Raw genomic sequence first — 8,390 nt, forward strand, 5'->3', positions numbered from 1 at the left:
TTCTAGGAACCTCAGAGTTTATATTGCAAAAATAAATAAAACATTCACCTCAACAAATCATATTGTCTTGGCTGCAAAGAACCTGAATATACATTTGCAGTTGGGATCATCTTATTCAGGTACAAAGTATTTTACTATTGCAATGCAAGTTTTCAGACTATATCATTTTTGGAATACTTAGCATTTTTAACAGGGACAGATAAATGAGAGTGGTCTGTTGTTCTTCTGTGAATCTGTTATCCCACAATCATACAAAGATGTTATTAATTCATTGTTATTATGTTCCCCCATATATTTGTAGTTGTGATGGACTGTAATGCCCTTCTTCCAGTTGGTAGTGGTCTGTGTGTAGCATTGATATTTGAAAAATTGAGTAACTGGTGCTATAATTTAATATCTTGAGGTATAATTTAATAACATATGCTATAAAAAATGGACTACATGAAACATTCAATTTTAAACGATTCATTCATTTTGTTCTATTTAACCCAAACATCATGTCGGGAGGTTGTTGATTTTAAATAACATGTAGAATATAGTTACTTCACCAATGCTCCTCACCAATGCTCTTGTGGCTGAATGGAAGCAAGTACGAGCAGCAATGTTCCAACATCTAGTGTAACTACTTCCTAGAAGTGTGGAGGCTGTTATAGCAGGAAAGGGGTGACCAACTCCATATTAACATCGACTAGCAGGTGTTAACATAGTTTCGGTCATGTACTGTATTTGAAAGGACTATAGCATAATTGCTAGTTAAATATAGATCCATGCCTTTAAAAAAGAAAGTGGAGCTACGAGTGTGTATACTGTACGTGTCATTAGTCCCCAGCTGCGGCATCACACTATGTGTTTGTGGAGTAGTTTACCACATAACCTACAAAGAGGCTGGCAAGGGATGTGCCGATATACAGTAAATTGCTTCATACCTGTCTTCCTGACTTGTCACCATTGATTGGGTAACTGTTTACTAAAATAAAATTAACTGCATAATAAATATATTTGACTGGACAATAATGTGAGTCAGGAGCTGGACCAAAGCCCACATGGAACCCAAGAGGCAATGTTGTTTTGCGGGTACTATTTAATGAATCTGCCACAGCGTTGTACAATTTTCTGGCCATTTTGAGCCTGTAATTGAACCCACAAATACTGATGCTCCAGATACTCAACCAGTCTAAAGAAGACCAGTTTTATTGCTTCTTTAATCAGGACAACAGTTTTCAGCTGTCCTAACATAATTGCAAAGGGTTTTCTAATGATCAATTAGCCTTTTAAAATGGTAAACTTGGATTAGCTAACACAATGTGCTTTTGAAACACAGGAGTGATGGTTGCTGATAATGGGCCTCTGTATGCCTATGTAGATATTCCATAAAAAATCAGCCATTTCCAGCTGCAATAGTCATTTACAACATTAACAATGTCAACACTGTAATTCTGATCAATTTGATGTTATTTTAATGGACAAAACATATACTTTTCTTTCAAAAACAAGGACATTTCCAAGTGAACCCAAACCTTTGAATGGGAGTGTATGTGCAAAGATGAAGGAAATGTAATTCTCAAATGAAATTGTAGAAAAGTGAGGAAAGAAAATCTGATTTCTCGAATACTTTACTGCCGGTATACTGTATAGGGAATATACTGTGTATTGTGTTGATCATCATACCACTTCAGTTACTTATAATATTGTAATAAGCTAGTTCATTGAACATGCAAATTATTTTTGGTTTAGAAAAAGCAGCAGATCCTGTCATTATCCCTCTGGGAGCAACGTTGGCTTTAAGTGTGATTGTGATCGGTATCCTTGTCTGCACCAGAAAAACACGGCCGATTTGTGAACATTGTAATGGTGAGCTGTTTAGTACTGCAAATTGTAGATTGGTACAAATACATTTTCGGATATCTGTAGCCAAATATCTTGCTTCTCTGGGAATATCCTGTCATGGTTATGCTTGTTGCTTGTTTTCTCTCATGGGAAAAGCAGGTGCATCTCAGCATATCGGACATGACAGCTCAACAGTGGAACAGTGAAATGGCCAGGTAAATAAATAGATTTGTATAACTTTGCTGCCCACTGATTTGGCTGTTGACATTACTTTTGTACTTTTTATTATTAAGTATTGAATATCCCATTCAGAGTACAAAACAAAGCCTAAAGCAATGAGATGGTGTAGGTGTAATTGCTCTAACAAATCTCAGTTATGACCCAGTGAGTTTATACCATCACATATATGCTTTATCTTAACAGTATGGCGAAAAAATATGATTATTCACAGGATGAAGATGCAGATACGTTGAATTATGCTGCATTGAATTTCGCTGAGAGAAAAACTAAAAGAGGAAGAAAGAAGAGAGAGGCACCTCAGGAGAGTGTGTACTCTGATGTCAGGTGTTCAGACTGGGAATTAAATTGCTTCAACTACGGTACTGAGTAGTGGGTCTAGTTAAGTCATTCATCTTTCAAATGTTTAATTTATTAGATTAAATGTTGTGTTTTATCTTTCACATGAAAAGGTAAAAAAAGCCAAATTCACTAATTTGAATGAGGGTATTATTTCTAACACAGAAATAGGTTACCATCCAACAGACATTCCCATCATGATGGATAAATTCACTGCTCCACTTGTTTAATCTTGTCATTACTACACATTTGCACTGACTGATCAACATTGCAAGATTCTTTTCAGTGTTCCCAAAATTCTTCAAGAACCCATCCACATGTAAAATGTAGCCAGGGTTGCGCAGGGGAATCCTCAGCTAAATAATTTACTGTGGGGCAAAAAAGTATTTAGTCAGCCAAGAATTGCGCAAGTTCTCGCACTTAAAAAGATGAGAGAGTAATTTTCATCATAGGTACACTTCAACTATGACAGACAAAATGAGAAAAAAAAATCCAGAAAATCACATTGTAGGATTTTTAATGAATTTATTTGCAAATTATGGTGGAAAATAAGTATTTGGTCAATAACAAAAGTTTATCTCAATACTTTGTTATATACCCTTTGTTGGCAATGACAGAGGTCAAACGTTTTCTGTAAGTCTTCACAAGGTTTTCACACACTGTTGCTGGTATTTTGTCCCATTCCTCCATGCAGATCTCCTCTAGAGCAGTGATGTTTTGGGGCTGTTGCTGGGCAACACGGACTTTCAACTCCCTCCAAAGATTTTCTATGGGATTGAGATCTGGAGACTGGCTAGGCCACTCCAGGACCTTGAAATGCTACTTAGGAAGCCACTCCTCCATTGCCCGGGCGGGGTGTTTGGGATCATTGTCATGCTGAAAGACCCAGTCACGTTTCATCTTCAATGCCCATGCTGATGGAAGGAGGTTTTCACTCAAAATCTCACGATACATGGCCCCATTCATTCTTTCCTATACACGGATCAGTCGTCCTGGTCCCTTTGCAGAAAAACAGCCCCAAAGCATGATGTTTCCACCCCCATGCTTCACAGTAGGTATGGTGTTCTTTGGATGCAACTCAGAATTCTTTGTCCTCCAAACACGACGAGTTGAGTTTTTACCAAAAAGTTACATTTTGGTTTCATCTGACCATATGACATTCTCCCAATCTTCTTCTGGATCATCCAAATGCTCTCTAGCAAACTTCAGACGGGCGTGGACTTAAGCAGGGGGACACGTCTGGCACTGCAGGATTTGAGTCCCTGGCGGCGTAGTGTGTTACTGATGGTAGGCTTTGTTACTTTGGTCCCAGCTCTCTGCAGGTCATTCACTAGGCCCCCCCGTGTGGTTCTGGGATTTTTGCTCACCGTTCTTGTGATCATTTTGACCCCACGGGGTGAGATCTTGCGTGGAGCCCCAGATCGAGGGAGATTATCAGTGGTCTTGTATGTCTTCCATTTCCTAATAATTGCTCCCACAGTTGATTTCTTCAAACCAAGCTGCTTACCTATTGCAGATTCAGTCTTCCTAGCCTGGTGCAGGTCTACAATTTTGTTTCTGGTGTCCTTTGACAGCTCTTTGGTCTTGGCAATAGTAGAGTTTGGAGTGTGACTGTTTGAGGTTGTGGACAGGTGTCTTTTATACTGATAATAAGTTCAAATAGGTGCCATTAATACAGGTAACGAGTGGAGGACAGAGGAGCCTCTTAAAGAAGAAGTTACAGGTCTGTGAGAGGCAGAAATCTTGCTTTTTTGTAGGTGACCAAATACTTATTTTCCACCATAATTTGCAAATAAATTCATAAAAAATCCTACAATGTGATTTTCTGGATTTTTTCCCACTCATTTGTCTGTCATAGTTGAAGTGTACCTATGATGAAAATTACAGGCCTCTCTCATCCTTTTAAGTGGGAGAACTTGCACAATTGGTGGCTGACTAAATACTTTTTTGCCCCACTGTACTTTGATAAATACATCTGTACACACAGGAAATGTAATTGACTTAGTGTAGTTTAGCTGTTTTTATGTATTAAACCATCCTCCCATCACCTTAGAATAGAACGAGTAATGTCTATGAAATATATCTGTAGTTCAAAATTCATTTTGTAAGAAAAAACACTAGAACTTTATTTGAAGCGGCAATTTATTTTCAGATACATTTAGCATATGGAAATGTTGTGTACTATATAGCAATAAGGACCGAGGCGGCCAGAGTACCTTAGTTCTATTATAAATACGTGTTTTGTGTAATACCTTTGGTATATTGTCTGATATACACATGACTGAAATGCTGTTTCAGCCAATCAGCATCCAGGACCTAAAATACACAATTTATAATGTTGTATAATCACCTTTCAGTTTAAAAATATGGAAATTAAACACAAAGACTGAGTCTGAAAATATAAGGAAATTCACATGAGAAATAACAGAGACAGGTTGCTTAAGATTCAAACCTTCTCAAACAGCCTAAGACAGAGGGTTTTATGTGATTTATACTGTATGTTAAGAATTGGGAGGAAAGGCAACACTTTATATTAAGACCTGGGAACGAAGGCAACACTGCTGACCTGGGAAGGAAGGTAACACTGTATATTAAGAACTTGGAGAGAAGTCAACACAAACGCTGACTGCTATGATTCTCAATCTTTAACACTACTGCCATCTCTTGGTAAGAGGAGGCATGACATTTGGAAGAGGAAATTATTCATTGATAATATTCAGATCGTGACAGAAAGAGTGTAAAAAGAGTTTGATGACGATATCAACACTATATGATAATGAGTACATGAACAATTTGTTTGAGAAAACAACATTCAAATCTATTTCAGCATAATCCTAATACAACAACACTTTTACCACTAGTTATTACCTATTATAACAAGCAACAGCAATGAGCTTCAGCAAAGAAGTATGTCACACATAAATCACACTCTTCTGACAGAAACGTAATTGTAGAAACAATGGCAACAAAATGTAAGATCTATTTGCTGGAATTTTAGCATTGAATTAGTCAGTTTCAGTCCCATCCAAAGCTTTTCACATCAGAGTAGACACTCTCTCCGCCCATCGCGTCGCTCTTGGCCTCGGCTGGAGTTGTGTTTTGAGGGAAAGTCAGAGCAGAGTACTGCAGCACGTCCTCACCGTTTCCCTGAGAAGAAAAATAACACATTACCGAGACAAACAATTAGAACATCTATATTAAATCTAAGATTTATCTGAATAATACTTTATCCTGCACATGATGATGATCTATACGGATCTATACTGATCTGTTATCTATACTTATGCCTTGGTCTTAGCTACTGCCAAAATGATTGCATGGCCAGTAGTTAATTAAAATTCAGATGAAATCATTTCATACCTGATCACTTTGCTGATCGGAACTGGGAACTTCACCACCGGATTGAAGTGGAATGGCTCCTGCTTCAGGAAGAATACATCAAATTACTAGCTTTGTTCTGTTAACTACCATTTCTGATCAAACCATCAAGTATTTATTCCATTTAAGGCAGGGTGAACAAAACCTACAGAAAACAACTACAGAAGTATGCAATGTAATCATATGCCAAATTACAGGAAACACATTAATATAATGTGATTTCATTCATTTTACCCATGGGTATGTCCAAATACTTACAGCCATTAATCTGATTATTTAATACCAAACTAAAAACGAAAACATATATACAAATCAACCAAATGCTTCTCAGATAAAATAATTATAATCACAATTGACTTACCATTACAAGAGTCACAGATCGTTTTATTCTTCCTTGTATACATGAGGTAGATTATCAGAACGATACACATTAACAGTGCTTCCCCGAGGATGAATGTTACTGGAATCAGCACATTCCTTCTGGGGTTTTCTGTTCACAAGGAAGACAAGAAAGCAGTCAGAAGTTAATCCCATCATCATATGGAATGCATAATCAGAAATGCTGAAAATCTAGTGTTCTTCACAATAATTTCATTATATACTGTATATCAAGATAGTGAATGACTGTTCAACTGGGCCAAACACGTTAGCTGATATTGAAAAGTATCAGTTACCCTTCATCACCTACCGGTATCCAATTTTGTTCCATTACAATGTAGAGTCACAGAGTCTCCTGGTGGGACTGGGTCAGACACTGATTTGGACTGTGAGCCTACCAAATAGCCTACCAAATATAATAATTTGTTTTTAATTCATTCCAAATGTAAAAGTATCAACAATGTTTTTTGTGAAGTGGGAAAAAAGCAACAAAGATACTTTTCAAAAAGACAAAATTAAAAAAGCATTAGTTTCAATTATTGTTATTATAGACAGGACTCAAAAAACTTACTATGTGCTTAAGAAAACTTAAAGAACACAAGTTGAAGTCATATAATCAAATGAGTTAACTAGCGGATCTTAACGAGCAAAAAAATAAATCATAATTTCCGTGGACAATAACAAGTGATGCATTTCCAAATTTCACTTTATCTATAGTATATAGCTGAATAAATGAGCTTTTCCTCTGAAATGAGCACATTAAATTATTTTAGCTCATGTATTACATTGATATGCTGAGGAGTTGTAAACCGTTCCTTGTATGTCACATCACTTGAACTTGTATTGTACATTGCAATGACTTCAGTGTACTTTCTAATAACATGTTTAAACCAGAAGATGGATAGCAACTGTTCAGTTAGTAGGACACATTCAAGGGTCAAAAGCTTCCCAAGCTTAACGGTCACTGTACGGAGATGGTCAGTGACAGAATCTGTTGGAGAAACATAAAATACTACACTTGTGGAACTTAACTGATTTTTTTTATTTTTTTTAATTTAACCTTTATTTAACCAGGCAAGTCAGTTAAGAACAAATTCTTATTTTCAATGACGGCCTGGGAACAGTGGGTTAACTGTTAAATGAGTTAATTATTTATGAACACACCAATAATGAAAATTAGAAATGATAAAGAAGCATTGGGCCATACTTACATACTGTGTTGACCAAAAGGATAAATACACAGGGTTGGATCATCTTTGGACTACTAAAAAAAACAATACACAGGGCTGGATCACTTCTGCAGCTAATAAAGAAAGCCCCATTTGAATTGTTTTGCTGTACTAAAGAGAGGTTGGCTAAACTTATTAGACATTTTGATTGGTTGTCTCAGGTTAGATGGTCTGTGAAAGGCCAACGTCATCCACAAAACATATTGCTATATTGGGCTCAGAAATGTTACGCAAGTTGGTTGATATGAAGCATCTTTTTGTCATATGTTTGAACCTTTTATAGGCCCAGTTAGTGGCTAGTGAAGAGAACAATCCATGGAAAACATAAAACATGACAGAGATTGAGCCATGCAGAGCTACCAATGATGCTAGGTACAGAACATTTTACTCTGTCTTATTTTATGAGCAAACCTCTAAGCCAGCTATTTCATTTCATTATCAACTACAGTGTGTCACATTCACATAGTCATTATTGTCACTAACATCTATGGACAGTCACATGGCTAACATGTATAGTTCTAGCGTTCACTGCAGGTTCAATATTTTCTATTTAGATTCAGGAGACTTTTTGTCATCTTGTCCGAGATGTAGTTTTTAGAGTATAAATATACCATGTGGTTGTGTGTTCAGAGATGGACAGATATGTGGAGGGCAGGTTTACCAGACCACAGACAGCAGCTAAAAAGTGAGACACTCTAACTACAAAGTTCAGATAAATGTGTGCAAAGTTCACACAACCATTGTTGTTTACACTTTGCGGTTAAAACCTTGTTTTGCTTGTCAGAAGAAACTGAAACTATTTTGCAAACAGGGTAACCTTTGGCATAACAAATATTGGAGAAATAAGATGTTTGATTTAACTGAAGAGCCTGTGTGAAATACATGTTTAATACAGCAAAATACATGTCTTACAATAGCTACATTGTCTGTTGTGTTCACAGGTAGATTATAAGGTAATTCTACACAGGATCTAATGTAGAGTCAAGCTGTATCCAGGCCGTG

General features: G+C 36.8%; 1 long non-coding RNA gene and 1 pseudogene across 2 annotated transcripts in view; one reads left to right on the plus strand and one right to left on the minus strand.

Annotated features, from left to right (window-relative positions):
* LOC118938752 (uncharacterized) overlaps positions 1-2,772 on the plus strand; it is a 64,064-nt pseudogene extending 61,292 nt beyond the window's left edge. The window contains exons 4-6 of the transcript XR_016486166.1: positions 1,735-1,851; positions 1,984-2,042; positions 2,279-2,772. The product of XR_016486166.1 is annotated as an uncharacterized LOC118938752 (transcript). The remainder of the gene's footprint in view (positions 1-1,734; positions 1,852-1,983; positions 2,043-2,278) is intronic.
* Positions 2,773-4,527: 1,755 nt separating this feature from the next.
* Positions 4,528-6,271, minus strand: LOC149978333 (uncharacterized). Its single transcript, XR_016486210.1, has 3 exons — positions 6,143-6,271; positions 5,764-5,825; positions 4,528-5,550 (listed from the first exon to the last, which is right to left on the minus strand). It is a non-coding gene; the product is annotated as an uncharacterized LOC149978333 (long non-coding RNA).
* Positions 6,272-8,390: the final 2,119 nt, after the last annotated feature.

The sequence above is a fragment of the Oncorhynchus mykiss genome, chromosome 14 (assembly GCF_057628025.1).
Source record: "Oncorhynchus mykiss isolate SJ-2025 chromosome 14, ASM5762802v1, whole genome shotgun sequence".
NCBI lineage: Eukaryota > Metazoa > Chordata > Actinopteri > Salmoniformes > Salmonidae > Oncorhynchus > Oncorhynchus mykiss.